Genomic DNA, 15,956 nt, shown 5'->3' with positions numbered 1-15,956 from the left:
ATGGATATCTTCTGGGGGCAATTTTTCCGCCCACCACAGAAACTGACATGCTGATCCTAAACATATGTGGAAATGCAAAGGAGTAAGAATAGCCAAAGCAATTTTGAAAAAGAATGAACCTGGAAGATGCATAATAACATATATGGAGCACTATTGTGAAGTTACAACGAGGTATTGGAACAAAGATTTAAAAATAGACTGTCTGGGAAGAGGTCTCGCAACAGGCTTACACACATATGATCGAGTGATTCATTCCATTCAGCGGGAAAAGAATTACCTTCCAATAAATGTTGCTGGATAAGTTGGCGAACCACAAAACCCCTAACTCACATTACACTAAAAAGTGTTTTAAGATGGTTCACAGACCCAAATAGGAAAGCAACAATGATAAATATTCTAGAGGGAACATAGCAATTTATCTTTTCCATATGACATTTACGATCTTGGGTAAGTGAAGATTTCTTAAACGGACACGTGCAAAAGTCAAAAAAAAAAAGTGAACTAAGCATTCAAGATGCTAGAAAAATAGTAACAAAAAATCAGTAGCAGCCTTGATTTGAAAATAAAGAGCTAGCTGTTTCAAAATACTAACACCATTAATAAAAACCATTCACAAAGCGGATGGGAGGCTGATGGATGGCTGATGGAAATGCAGGTGCTCCACTCCCTGGCCCTGGCCTCACTGCCACCTTTGTGTTCAGTTAGTGTCCCACCCCTTGGCAACAGGACTCCTGAAGGGCAGGTGAAGTTCATAGGAAACCCAGAGTCACCTGCCAAGCCAGAGAGCGTCTTTACACATACAGATGTGTACAAATCTCAACCCCGCACCAGTGTTTATAGGGGAGACTTTCCAAACGAGCCAAGTAGGGCCCGGCCACTCCCAGCTGGGGGTTCTTCCCTGAGAAGACAAGGGCTGGAGCTCATGCTAAAGAAATAGTTACATGTGAAATTGAAGAACTGAGATGGGAAAAGCAGCAGAAGCTATAATGAATTACCTCCTGGCTTATAAAACGATGTCAGGATTTCTTGAGGAAAAAACTGATCAAAGAAACTGGAAACATGTTCTAGAGACCACGATAACTAGCAAGAGGGGCCTCGACCCCCGAGCAGGCCCCGACACAGCCATACGCAGGTCACCTATATGCTGGAAGCCCGGGTGAACTTGGATAGGAACGTTCTAGATGTCCTCCAGTAGAATGTATCCTTTGTGAGGCTCTTGTGGAAAACAACATTTCAGGGCTCTGGAATATTTTGCTTATACAATTCAAGACAAAAGAGAGGAAGAAAGTCCCCACAGTTTGCCAAAAATGCTTCCATTCCCTCAGAGAATTTTATCTGGAGCCTCCTCAAGGAAAGCAGGAGAGACGAAAAGCACCAAATATGCAACTCCTCCTGCACGGGTCATAAGAGTCAAACTCGTGTCCACAAAAAGCCAAGGACTCCAAAAATTCCACCTCAGATGACTGAAGTAACACAAGAGTTGCATAAAGAAGAATAAAGGCGGCAGGAGCCAGGAGGGATACTTAGAAAAACGGGAGAAGAAATGGACCGTCCAGAACCCGGTCAAGATGAGGCTTAGGCTAAGCAAAGACACAGCCTAGACTCTGAAATCTCAAACAAACACAACATAATCCACATATAAATAGGAGGGCGCTTCTACGTCTGAACATAGTGAGGTTGGAGAAAATCCTAGCACTGAAAATCCTGGAAATGTAAGTACAACTTTCCGTGATGTCGTCCCATGGCAGCGTGCCAAAATATTTAGGCAGAGTTGAGTAAGAGGGAAAAGCCAGTGCATAGTTTAGCCCCCCAAAACAAAATTAGGTCGACTTCTAAAGATTCGGCCAATTCTTTGGGACTTCTGTGGGAGACGTTCTGCTGTTTTGGGGGTTTGATTTGGATGACCAAGTAATATTTAATCAAGTCTTTGAATGGATATAAATATATATGCTAAAAAAAAGTAAACAGGATCAAGGAACTCTGGGAGAGGGAGGGGAAGTCAGAAGGGAGAAGACCTGGAATAAACATCACCCATTGCCTGAAAGTCAAGGACCAGAGCTTATGCTGGAGCTTAGGGAAACACTGAGTCCACAGAGCCTGGTGTTGCAAGCATGATGCATAAAAGTGATCCATAAGGGTGTTGGAAGAGAATGTTAAATCTTTCATCTTTGTTTATTTTTGTCCCCCCCCACACACAAAAAAAGGCAGAAATTATGATTTTAAACTACCGACTATGTGGATTGACACTGGGGCCCTCCCTCGGAGAGCCCTGTGTCACGGGGGCTCTGTGGTTAGATTCCTTCATAATGCGAGGAGGTCACCAGCAGAACCATTCGATCATTTGCACTGTCCTGCAATGTGGCCTGTTCAATGGGTAGACAGAGTGTATTGTATAGTTTAAAATACTTGTAAAATAGTACAAAACATGGCACTCACTTAAAACATCACTGCAAAGAGAGTTAGTGAGGAAAATTGTAAATATGGGAGCACCCCCCGCTGGCTTAGTCGGTAGAGCATGTGACTCTTGATCTTGGGGTTGTGAGCTCAAAGCCCCATGCTGGGTGTAGAAATGACTTGAAAATAAAATATTAAAAAAAAAAAGAAGGCAAAGAAAGAAAATTCTAAGTCTGGAAATAACAAGTGAACAAGAAAATGTCCTAGCAGAAACCTCTCCTGGACTGTCCTATGTGACAGCTACAAGCTCTGCGTGGCTATTGAGCACTTGAAATATTGCTTAGTGTGAACGAGGAAATGAAGTCTACATTTTATTTCATTTTAATTAATTTAAATTTGTATTTAAAACCTGGTACTCTGTGGATCCTGAGAAACTGAACAGAAACCCAAGGGGGAGGGGGAAAAAAAAAAAAGAGGTTAGAGTGGGAGAGAGCCAAAGCATAAGAGACTCTTAAAAACTGAGAACAAACTGAGGGCTGATGGGGGGTGGGAGGGAGGGGAGGGTGGGTGATGGGTATGGAAGAGGGCACCTTTTGGGATGAGCACTGGGTGTTGTATGGAAACCAATTTGACAATAAACTTCATATATTGAAAAAAAAAAAAAAAAGAAGTCTCTCTAGTTTCCCACCAATAAAAATATGATATCTGTGGCTCAAAAAAAAAATAAATAAATAAAACCTGGTACTCAATTCCATTACTGGAAAACTTTTAATTTTTTTTTAATGTTTATTTATTTTGAGAGAGAGAGACAGAGCACAAGCAGGGGAGGGGCAGAGACAGAGGGAGACACAGAATCCGAAGCAGACTCCAGGCTCCGAGCTGTTAGCACAGAGCCCAATGCGGGGCTCGAACCCACGAGCTGTGAGTTCCAAGACCCGAGCTGAAGTTGGATGCTTAACCGACAGATGCTTAACCGACAGAGCCACGCAGGCACTCCTTACGTATGCTTGAAATGACGAGTATGAAGCTATTCTGGGCAACTCGCATTCTGAAATTGAAATACGGATCAGGAGCTTCCAATGAGTTTTTAGCAGTGGATGAAGATGTGCTGTTAATGTAAAATACACACTGGGCTTCAAAGACAGGGTCTGAAGAATAGAAAGTATTTCATTAATCATCTTTAGATTATGTGTTGAAGTGGCAATATATGTAATACACAGGGGTTAAAAATATGTATCGCTAAAATTAATTTCACCTTTTAAAAACTGTTCCAATGTGGCTCTAAGACAATATAAAATTCCATGAGTGACTCACATGAAGTTCCCACTGGACAGACTTGGTTAAGATGATGTGCATTTTCCTGAACGAGAAATCCCGGACCAGGCCCCTCGAGGATCTTGGAAAATGTTCAACGTTGTCTACTCGCTTTGAAGTTCTTTGTTTGGTAACAAAGTCACCAACCAGAAAAGAGAAGAAAGAAAAACCAACACGGGCAGACAAAGTGCAGGGGTCATTTACTCGGTGCCAGACGCGGGGCTCCCAAGGCCATCATTCAAATGGCAAAGCCCTTCAAACTTTCAAAGACAATGGAATGACTCTCACCCCACCGCCGCCCTCCCCACCTCCCAGAGCTATTAAGAAGCTAAGTGAGAAGCTATCTGTAGAAACACTGTGACATCTGCCCAAGGCCTGAGTAGAATAGCAGCCAAGTACGCACTTTTCCACACGTTCTGTAATCATCACCGCACTCGGTGGGTAGACGATTATCTCCATCTAATAGAAAACCAGGGCACGCTGAGGCTGCATCTCTAGCTCAGGTCACGTAGCTAACATACAATGGCACCTAGACAGCCACTCGGAACTATCAGGGAGTTCACGGACACTGATGAGGTGATCGAGGGATCTCACTATCCGGCAACAATTCTCAAGTGAGACACGGAAGCTGGAGGTCTCTCTGCCCCTCTGATCTGCAGGTGGCCCTTCCTGGTCCTTGGAGGGTAGACATTCTCTGTGGGAGCAATAGATTCCATGACAGCCGGGAAAGGGGAGAGAAACTTCCCGAACGTACTAGGTCTTTCCAGATCTTTTCTGGAAGGAGGCTGGTTCTTGAAAGCCGGGACCTCATTCTTGAGCTAGCTCTGCACGCTCAGGTAGGCACCCGGGTGGCCTCAACATGGCCAATGCTCATTTGTCCAAAGCAACAGTTGACTCTCCAGGGCTGATTGAACCTCCAGCCGAGAAGCTGCCCTCATTCCCACAGCCCACAGCCCTCCGGCCGAATTCCTATTACCTCCAGCCCCGACTGCCTGTTTTTTCCCTTCTCAGTCATTACCAGAGGCAGGCCTGGCATGGGTGGTAGAGGAGGACAGCATTCACTTCCAGCCATTGGTGGTGGTGCACAGGGCCCGCCCCAAGCCGTGGCTTCCAGGCCTGGACTTCTCTTTTGAAAGGTGGTAGTTTGACTTGGAATGAGGTGCGCCTGCACCTGCCAAGTTCAACACACAGTGGAGACAAACACAGCTCTATCCCTGAGAGGCCCCGCCTAAGGCAAGGCCCAGACAGGGCAGTTCAAATGGCGAACAGGGCGAGGGGGAGGCCCAGGCTCCAGAGCCGCTGGATAGAAGTGGGGAAATAGTGGTTGGAGGGCTGAGTGGCTGAAAAACAAGGAGGCAGCGGTTGACTTTCCGCTGTTGCCTGCCTCTATTCTCCAGTTAGCTACTTTCCCTTTGGCTTAAAGTAACCCTATAAGGTTGATTTGATGTCTTGTGTTGTCCTTTGAACTGGTCCTCCTCAGGGAGGGTTTCCTGAGTTTCCGGGAGCTGGCAGGGCCTCAGAACAAAGCAAGCTCCGCCACACCCAGTCCCTTCCTCAAGGGGCACAGGCCAGCACCCTGGGCTACAGCTCAGCCAAGGACCTCCTCTCCTCCGCTGGCTTTCACCCCTTCTCTGCCACCATTCACGGGGGTGGAGGGGAGAGCCTGGGTGGTTGGAGGGGAGCACCAAGGTTAAAAGAGATTCAGCCCGAATCAGCGACAGCCCTGGAATGCAGAAGAAAGTGCTAGCCCTGAGTTGTGTGACCTGGGAGAAAGGCAGGAGAGAGCAGATCATATACCACTTCTAGGTGGCTCCTACCCCCACAGGATGAGTCGATTGCTCTGGCTTCCTTGAAGAGCTGTTTCAAGATCTCCAAATGAGCTGATTTGAGGAGTTTTGTTTTGTTTTGTTTTGTTTTGTTCATTTATTTATTTTTGAGAGAGAAAGAGTGAGCACAAGCAGGGGAGGAGCAGAGAGAGAGAGGGAGACACAGAATCCAAAGCAGGCTCCAGGCCCTGAGCTGTCAGCACAGAGCCTGATGCGGAGCTCGAACTCATGAACCATGAGATCATGACCCGAGCCAAAGTCGGACACATAACCGACTGAGTCCAGGCGCCTGGAGCTGATTTAATTTTTAGCTGCTATTTCCTAACAGAGGTGAATAAAAGACCCTAGGCAATTGCCTACCTGGATAGCAGAAAGGGTCTGTAGGGCCCATTTCTAGATCCAGATGAAGCTACCTGAAACACTAAGTGGCTGCATAGTTACAGTTAAACTTCACAAATTATTACAGAATTACTAGTTCTACCAGTCCTGACACTTCTAATAGCAGCTTAATGGTTGTTTATGAAACTCTCCCCAGTTATGGCTGCTTAGCATATCAAAAGGCTTGGGAAATACCTCCCAGATAACCTTGGGAAGAGAGACAGGCACAACCATAATGGGTGACTTTGCTGGGCTAAACACAGATCTCCAGAGGAGAGCAAACTCCAGTGAAGGTGAAAGCCATCCTTTAAACCAACCACAGATTTAAAAAGTGCTAAAACATAGACATACAGAGGAGCCACCATACAATATTCAACAACTCTCTTCTAAGTAATTTTAGATACCGAAACAAATGTTCTGCCCTTGGACACCATATTATGTAATTCCCACTGTGATGACAAGGGAAGTCTCATACATACATGTTACAAGATTATAAACACAAAACCCTGTGTACTGTACCCTCTGGACAAGTAAAGGGATTTTAACCCCTAATATTTACCAAGTTTGATTCTCCCCTTTGCTGTCTTTAGAATATAGCAGTTGAATAGAGAGAGAGAAGATACCCCTCGGCTGCCAGTCATGGCTCCATTGAGATTTTAGTGCATGTCAGGTGCTTTACGTACATATTCCTCTAGTCCTTAGAATCGCTCTTGGGGTTTTTCCTCCCATTTTACAGATGAGGCACTGAAGGATCCAAAAGGCTTATATAACATGCCATAATTACGGAGCTTAAAAGTGCCCAAAGCCAGGATTTAACCAGGGGGCATCAAACTCCAGATCCCATGGCTTGATCACTAGGCAACACTTCCCTAATTTGATAGTCAACTTATTTGTTGACTACTGATTTAAAGTTTTAGCTATCTAATTTACTTTCCTGATTGGGACGGAGCAGAAATTGTGGAGGCACCACCAGGATCCGCCTCAGATGTTTTTACCATTTCCATGTTCCCCTCCCCCAGCTTCAATGCACCTTTACCTTTGAATTCATTTGCCACAAATGTGCAAGAAGTTTTGCAACAAACTCCCACAAATTTGGTGGTTTAAAATAGTATGTATTTACCTCCTTAACAGTTCTAGAAGTCAGAAGTCCAAAATAGGTCTCATGGGATTAAAATCGGTATTTTAAGCCTCTATTTCTTCCAGAGGCTCTAGAGGAGAACCCATTTCTTGCCTTTTCTGGTTTCTAGAGGCTTCCTTCATTCATTGGCTCATGGCCCCTCCATGTGTAAAGCCAGCAGTGGCATCATTCTGAGCTCTGCATCTGCCGTCACATCTCTGACTCTCCCGCCTCCCTCTTTCAGTTATAAGAATCCTGGTGAGGGGCGCCTGGGTGGCTCAGTCGGTTGAGCGTCTGACTTCAGCCCGGGTCACAATCTCGCGGTCTGTGAGTTCGAGCCCCGCGTCAGGCTCTGGGCTGATGGCTCAGAGCCTGGAGCCTGCTTCCGATTCTGTGTCTCCCTCTCTCTCTGCCCCTCCCCCGTTCATGCTCTGTCTCTCTCTGTCTCAAGAATAAATAAATGTTAAAAAAAAAAAAAAAAAGAATCCTGGTGATGACATTGGGACCCCAGGATAATACAGGATAATCTCTCCATCTCAAGATCCTTATTTGAGTCATATCTGCAAAGTCTCTTTTGTTATCTAAGATAAAGTATTCACGGGTTCTGGGGATTAGGATGTGGAATTCTTTGGGGGTCATTATTCCACCCACCACACCTAATGGATGCAACAGTTTCTTTTCCAAGGACTTCCCTTCAGCTCCTGGAGCCACTTTGCCCCAGTGCACAGAGAGCTAGAAGTTCCTGTTGCTAACTGTCCTGGTTTGCCCCAGGCTGGGGGGTTCCGGAACATGAGACTTTTACTGCTAAAACCAAGATAGTCCTGGACCAACTAGAGGGGTTGGCTGCCCAACCCTAGAGCCAATGACTGATGGTGATACGTTGTGAAACCCAACTCACTTGCCTCAACAAAGACAAATTCTGAGAGCTAATTTATACTCCAGACTTTCCCTAGAAGATCAGGCTTAGGTTTCTGACTCTGCCTAAAATTACATCCTTGCCTCTCCCATCCCTTTCCTTCTTCCCCATTCCCTTAGTAAATTCTACTGGAAGCATTTCCTTAGCAAACCGCCTACACACCAATCTTCATCTCAAGACCCTCCATTGTGGTGACCCACCTAAAAGGGGGGGAGGGGCACAGGAGAAGGAATAATAGCTTTGTTTCCATTTATTCAACAAACATTATTAAACTCCTATAATGTATCAGGTCCTACATTGGGGATGAAGAGTCACACAGAAGCCAAACCCAATCCTCAGGAGGCTCACTTAAAAAAAACAAAGAGATAACTGAGGAGAACAATACAATGTGATAAGCATAGAGAGAGACATTCAAAGAAGATCACAGAAAACGAAGAGTACAAACTACAAGAAAAGAGGTACAGGCAAGCATTGATCATCAAAGAAGCTTGGACTTTTTTTTTTTTTTTTTTTTTTTTTTAGAGGGAGAGTATGAGCAGGGGAGAAGGTCAGAGGGAAAGACAGGAGAGCCAGTCTTAAGCAGGTTCCACACTCAGCACAGAGCCCAACATAGGGCTTCATCCTATGACCCTGAAATCATGACCTGAGCCCAAATCAAGAGTTGGGATACTCAATCAACTGAGCCACGAAGTACCCCAAGAAGCTTGGACTCCTTAAAAGCTACTCAAAACCGTTAAAGGTAACACACATTCAACCAATTTTTGTAAGTCAGAGGGAAAATCTCTCTGAAGATAGGAGATGGAAACAGAGATGGAAAATAGGAAAGAAAAAAAAAATCAGAGAATCATACGTACCAGAAGTTCCAACATCTGAATGATAGAAGTTACAGAAAGAGAACACAGAAAACAGGAAAAAATTTTCAATGAGATAAGGAAAGCCTCAAAATTGAAAAATATATCACCAAAAATTGAAAGGACCACCAATGACCTAGAATGACAAGTGAAAAGACTCAGTGAAAGTGTATCTGTAAAATTTCAGAACCTCAAGAACAAAGCAAAGACTCCAAAGCTTCCAGAAAAAATTTAGTTAGGTACATACAAAAGCCACATTGAAATCTCATAGACACGATCGGTCTATGGTCTATGCCTTCAAACATCTAACAAATAATTATTCTCAGCCTGGAGTTCTATGCCCACAAACTGTCAATCATGTGTGAGTTTAAAATATATTTTAATGCATTCAGGAAACATAAAACTTTTTATCTCCTGCCTTTTCTTAGAAAGCTACTGCTGACGTGTTCCAGAAAAAATAAGGAAGAAAATGAAGAGAAAGGAAAACATGGAGCCCAAGAAAGAAAGAACCCAAAGGAGGAATGACAGCTACATAGTAGGCTTAAAGAGTGACCATTTCAGGAGAAGCAAACTCATAGAATAGTGTTTGGGGCTTTTTAAAATACACTTTTAACTACCTAAAAAATCATGTTAATACACTGATTCATCTGGTGAAGCATTTGAGAAAAAAATTTAAGGATCAGGACACAGGTAATCGGTTGAAAAAGGAAACAATTATTAACACCAATTATTCTGCAAATAAACAGTATTTGCAGAAAGCTAATGATGAAGAATGCAAACTGACTATTGAATAAACCCAAAGTTTACAAACATATAAATAAATAGGTGTAGTTGGTGTTACAAGCTGAATGGTATCCAAAATTCATATATCAAAGCCCTAATCCCCAGTGCTTCAGAATGTGACTATGTTTGGAGATAGAATTTTAAATCCAATATGATATGTCTTTATTAAAAAAAAAGGAAATTAAGACACAGATGGGTACAAAGGGAAGACCATTTGAAGACACCAGAAGAAAATGGGTGTCTACAAACCCAGAAGAGAGGCATCAGGAGGAACCAACCTTTACTGATGCCATGATCTTGGACTACCAGCCTCCAGAACTGTGAGGAAATAAATTTCTGTTGTTCAAACCTCCCAGTCTGTGGTGCTTCGTTATGGTGGCCCTAGCAGATTAAGACAGATGGGAAACACGTAAGTCAAATCTTCCTAAATTATAATAGAAAGTCATTGTGCAAAAATATCCAAAACTGATAAATCAAGAAGCTTAAAACATGAATATAAACATATTTTTTAAAGTACTTGCTAGCTTTTAATGGACCTCCTTCCATGTGGCTTCAAACTACCAAGACATAGACCCCCACACACCCTTAATCTTCTCAGCTCTTCTACTGAAGAATTTGGCCTTCACTATTTGGGGAGCTTTTCCTTTCCCAAAATTTGGCAGTAGCCAGATCACAGCACATCAACGATGGGAGAAACTCCAGTCTCGGTTCTGGTACCATTTGCCCATGTCTGCTCACTGACCAGGGTCCACAGTTTATTGAGGTTGACAGTTGGGCAGAAGCTCTGCTTCCTCTTGAGGAGGTGATGCCTCGTTCCAACTTTTCCAAAGTAACCTGGGTGATATTTGCCGAAGTTGATCCTGTGGTGATGAATGCCACCAGCATTTCCCCAGCCCCCTGGGTGCTTCCGGTGCTGGCCCATGCAGCCATGGCTCTCGTGGTCCTGAAGTGTCTGGGTCTTCCTCAGGCTGGATGGCATGTTGGAATTTTTTTTTTTTTTTTTAATTTTTGTGTTTGAGAAAGAGCGCAAATGAGGGAGGGGCAGAGAGAGACAGTGACACAGAATCCGAAGCAGGCCCTGAACTGTTAGCACAGAGCGCAGGGCGGGGCTCGAACCCAGGAACCGCAAGATCATGACCTGAGCCTGACTGAGCCCCCCAGGAGGTTAGGCTTCCGACTTCGGCTCAGATTCTGTCTCTCTGTGCAACCCCTTCTCATGCTCGGTCTCTCTCTGTCTCTAAAACATAAATTAAAAACTCTTAAAAAAAAAAATTTAAAAGCTAAAGGAGGTTAAAGAGTTGCCTGGGGGGGGGGGGGGCGGGGGAAGGGGGGGGTGGGGAGGGGGGCGCCTGAATGGCCCAGTCGGTTGAGTGCTGACTTGGGCTCAGGTCACGATCTCACAGCTCGTGGTTGGTTCAAGCCCTGCATCAGGCTCTGTGCTGCCAGCTCGGAGCCTGGAGCCTGCCTCAGATTCTGTGTCTCCCTCTCTCTCTGCCCCTCCCCTGCTCATGCTCTGTCTCTCTCTGTCTCTCAAAAATAAATAAATGTTAAAAAAAATAATTAAAAAAAAAAAGTTGCCTCAGAAGATTGAGGCAGGGTCCCACACTCCACCTTGAATCCTTAAAGACAGATGTATTTCAGAATTCAGATATTTTCCTATCTTTAAAAGATAATATTCACTTACTGTATCATAAGCACACAATTATGTACACATAATTAGGGACAGCATCCCATAATTAACACAATAATTTTGCAAAAGGATTTTAAGTTTAGGTCAGGTTTTGCCACCAGAATGAGCTTTGGTGCTAGGGTACCCCCCAAAACTCAATTTTCAAAGCTCTTTTTGATTAAAAAACATGCAAACCAGTGACCGTAATCTTGTGTTTGATATTTTTCACCATGTATAGCGCTTTGATAAAAATCAAAATCATTTTTGAAAAGGCTACTCTGGCAGAAGTGTGGAAGGAGATTTGGGGGAGTGGAATCACACCAGGGGCAAGAGGAGAGTCAGAGACTCACGAGAGAGCCCACGTGATAATGAAGCCCGGATGTAAGGATGGCCAGTGAGGCAACCACGATGGGTAAAAAAGGAGAAAGAACGACGGATTTCAGAGATCTTGTGAACAAATCAAATGGGATGGGTAAGAGAGAAGGAATAATAATGGACAAAACTCCAACTCTTAACTTGGAAAGTTGTGTCGAGGTCCCAGCACTGAACGGAGAAGGCAGAAGGATAGGACATTTGGAGGACAAGGAGGCAAATGTCCAAGATAGGACATTTGGAGGACAAGGTGAGGTGGGGCCTCTAAGACGTTCATTAGGAGATGTTTTGGAGGCATTGGAAGGCATCTGGGCTAATATATATTTGACATACCCCACGACAGAATTCCTAACGGGTCGGGGGTGGGGGGGAGGCCAGGAAGGGCAAAGTAGGGACAGGATTTAAGAACACAGCCCTCCTTCCTGCTTTGCTTTCTTTTCTCAATGAAGTCTTGACATGGTGAAGAAAACGACAAGTCAGTCCACCCAGTTCCCATGCCCCAAACCCCTGGAGGCAGCTCGCAGGGCCATAGACACTCCGAGGGTTCTCTCATAAAAAAAGGAAATCGCTCCTCAGAAAAGCCAATTCCAGGTTCAGTTAACGGCTGAAGTGATCATCGACAACTCCATTTGATAAGGGAAGCTGAAAATAATTCATCTTCTCCTATCTCCCCAAATCAAAATTAGGGAAACAGAGACTACTTATCAAAAAGTGCCAGTTTTAAATTGTTTTTGAGGATGAGCTATTTCAAAACCAAAACTCATATGCTATTTAGGACATATCAGAGAATAAGAATAGAAGGCAAACGTCTCCATTCTTTTAAAGACACTGACATAGAGCCGATACCAGATCTTATCCATGATAATTGTTTTAAAAACCACTCCAGGGGCACCTGTGTGGTTCAGACAGTTAAGCATTCAATTCTCGATTTCAACTCAGGTCGTGATCGTGCGGTTTGTGAGTTCGAGCCCTGCATCAGGCTCGGTGCCGACAGCATGGAGCCTGCTTGGGATTCTCTCTCTCTCTCTCTCTCTCTCTCTCTCTCTCTCTCTCTCTCTCCCTCTTTCTGCCCCTCCCTTGCTCATGCTTGTTCTCTTCAAATAAATAAATAAATAAATAAATAAATAAATAAATAAAACTTAACATTTTTTAAAAAACACTCCAATATTTGTAAATATACATGAAATGTCTAAATATAGTAGCAATAGAATCTAAAGGTATTTTAAAATTAGTTCAGTGGCATTTATTCCAGGAAGGTAGGCACAGTTGAAAATTAGGAAATCTTAGTAATATATTTCTTCAATATATTTGATCCACAGTGAATGAAAGGGAGAGATCATGTGATGATCACGAGAGATTTCCAAAAAGCATACGACCCCGATTTTTTTTAGAAATTCAATAAAATTAATAACTAACAGCTGGTATTCTGCTTAATGGCAAAACATAAATATTCCAATTAAAGTTGCAAACAGTATACAGTCAACCTTTCAAACATCACAGGGGTTAGGAGTGCTCACACTCTATGCATTGAAAATTCACATGTAACTTTAACCCCTTCAAAACTTAACGACTAATAGCTTACTGTTGACCAGAAGCCTTACCTATAACAAACAGTTGATTAACACATATTTTAAATATGTATCACATACTATATTCTTAAGGTAATCTAGAGAAAAGAAAATATGATTAAGAAAATCTTGGGGCACCTGGGTGGCTCTCAGTTAAGCATCTGACTTTGGCTCAGGTCATGATCTCACAGTTCATGGGTTCCAGCCCTGCGTTGGGCTCTGTGATGACAGCTCAGAGCCTGGAGCCTACTAAGGATTCTGTGTCTCTCTCTCTCTGCCCCTCCCCCGCTTATTCTCTCTCTCTCTCTCTCCCTCTCTCAAAAATAAATAAACATTTTTTTTTTTTTTTTAAAGAAAATCTCAGGACGCCGGGGTGGCTCAGTCAGTTAAGCATCTGACTTCGGCCCAGGTCGTGATCTCGCAGTCTGTAGTTCAAGTCCTGCGTCGGGCTCTGTGCTGACAGCTCAGGGCCTGGAGCCTTCTTCGGATTCTGTGTCTCCCTCTCTCTCTGCCCCTCCCCTGCTCGCACTCTGTCTCTCTCTCAAAATAAATAAACACTTTTTAAAAAAAAGAAAAGAAAAGAAAATCTTAAGAGAAAATACGTTTTTGGGACTGCGCTGTATTTTTCAAAATAAATCTGTTTGTAAGTGGACATGTGTCATTCAAACTTCTGCTGTTCCAGAGTTCCAGAGTCAACCGTAAACATATTAGTAAAATAACTTAGAAAACTAAAAAGTAAAATAAGCACATTAATATTCTAAATGACAGGGCAAGTTCCCATATTTGCAGATATTGTCATGACGTTCCTCAAAAACCCAAATAAAATCAACTGGAAAACTATCAGAAATAATCAACAAATTCAATAAAGTGATCAGTTACAAAATAAATGCAGAATACCAGTAGGTTTCTTATACACCAAGAATAAAAATCTAATGCACTCAAAAAAATTAGTGCAGGGGCGCCTGGGTGGCTCAGTCGGTTAAGTGGCCGACTTCGGCTCAGGTCATGATCTCGCGGTCAGTGAGTTTGAGCCCCATTTCGGGCTCTGTGCTGATAGCTCAGAGCCTGGAGCCTGCTTCTGTTTCTGTGTCTCCCTCTCTCTCTGCCCCTCCCCCATTTGCGCTCTGTCTCTCTCTGCCTTTCAAAACTTAATAAATGTTAAAGACAAATTTTTTTAAAAATTAGTGCAGGGGCGCCTGGGTGGCGCAGTCGGTTAAGCGTCTGACTTCAGCCAGGTCACGATCTCGGGGCCCGTGAGTTCGAGCCCCGCGTCAGGCTCTGGGCTGATGGCTCAGAGCCTGGAGCCTGTTTCCGATTCTGTGTCTCCCTCTTTCTCTGCCCCTCCCCCATTCATGCTCTGTCTCTCTCTGTCCCAAAAATAAATAAATGTTGAAAAAAAAAATTAAAAAAAAAATTAGTGCAAAAACAGAGCTCACTCTCTCTTTGAGAAGGTCAACTTTTAATAAGACCTACCTATAGCTGTTGAAATTTCAGAAAATGACTTCCATAAACTCACCATACTCTAGTACTGCCTGGAAAGTCCTCATGTTTCCCCACTGATATTCACAACCCACTTTGAAGACCAATTCTCTAACAGGGAAGGCTAGAACCAGTGGATAAAGTGTAACAAAATAATTAAAACTCTCTAAACACACAAACAGATCCCACTCACATTAATAAAAGATTCATCTGAGTAAATCCAACAAACATGTACCTTACCTGTAAGATTAAAACCATAAAATTATACTAAAGGATCGAAAAGAACACAGGAACTTATGGAGAAGAATGCCATGTTCTTGTATAGCAAGATTAAAAATGTAACAAAGTCACTTCTTCCTAAATCTATAAATTAAGCCACTCTCAATCAAAATTTCTGGATAAATTTTCAAGTTTGAAATGTATAAGAATAGTCAAAATATTCAAAAAAGAAGAATATTAAGGGGAATTCATTTTACCATATTAAATGTGCTATAAATCTATAGCACATCTATAGTTATTAAATATTGAAAAATGAATACCCTGACCAATGGAACAATATAGAGGGCATTTGTTTAAAGGGTGGACTTTCAAATCAATGAGGAAAATAAATGCATGAACTGCTTTTCTCACATAAAAACAAAATATTTTTCCTAAGTCCACTTCCTCATAAATCACTTTCAGATGAAGCCACAACTCAGAGTCTGCACTGGTCAGAACCCAGTGTAATCTGCATTGCTTTATTTAATTCTCAAATACAAACCTATGAGATAGATGTTATTCTGTTTTACAAATAAAGAAAATGAAAGTTGAGAAAGTTGAGAAACATGCCCAAGTTTAAGGGGTAGATCTGAGAATAAAAACCAGGTCAGAGAGGCTCCAAAGCTAATTCCCTCAGCCCCTTTAGTGAATCATTCCTTTCCTAGTCTCTCATTGGGCTCAAGGTAGAAGCCAAGTATACCCTTTCTGAAGGTGTATTCCAGTGAGTCACATCTGTAATCATGGAATGTCATGGACAAAGGTAGATCTTTGTTTAAACAATGCCCTGAGATTCACAAGATAACTGCAGATAAAAATATCCAAAAGTATACAGGTTCGGCTACCTAAAAAAAACCCTACAACCGTCCACTTACATCAATAGACAAATCATCTAAACAGAAAATCAACAAGGAAACAGTGGCCTTGAATGACACACTGGACCAGATGGACCTAACAGATAAATTCAGAGCATTCCATCCTAAAACAGCAGAATACACATTAGTTTCAAGTGCACATGGAATATTCTCCAGAAT

The 15,956-nt window shown here is 42.9% G+C and overlaps 1 pseudogene; it reads right to left on the bottom strand.

The window, feature by feature from the left end:
* Positions 1–4,962: 4,962 nt before the first annotated feature.
* Positions 4,963–10,558, bottom strand: LOC125175115 (60S ribosomal protein L27a-like; annotated as a pseudogene).
* Positions 10,559–15,956: the final 5,398 nt, after the last annotated feature.

The sequence above is a fragment of the Prionailurus viverrinus genome, chromosome C2, assembly GCF_022837055.1.
Source record: "Prionailurus viverrinus isolate Anna chromosome C2, UM_Priviv_1.0, whole genome shotgun sequence".
Classification (NCBI taxonomy): domain Eukaryota; kingdom Metazoa; phylum Chordata; class Mammalia; order Carnivora; family Felidae; genus Prionailurus; species Prionailurus viverrinus.
Note: the sequence above shows the minus strand (reverse complement) of the source record. Positions and strands in the feature narration are given on the sequence as shown.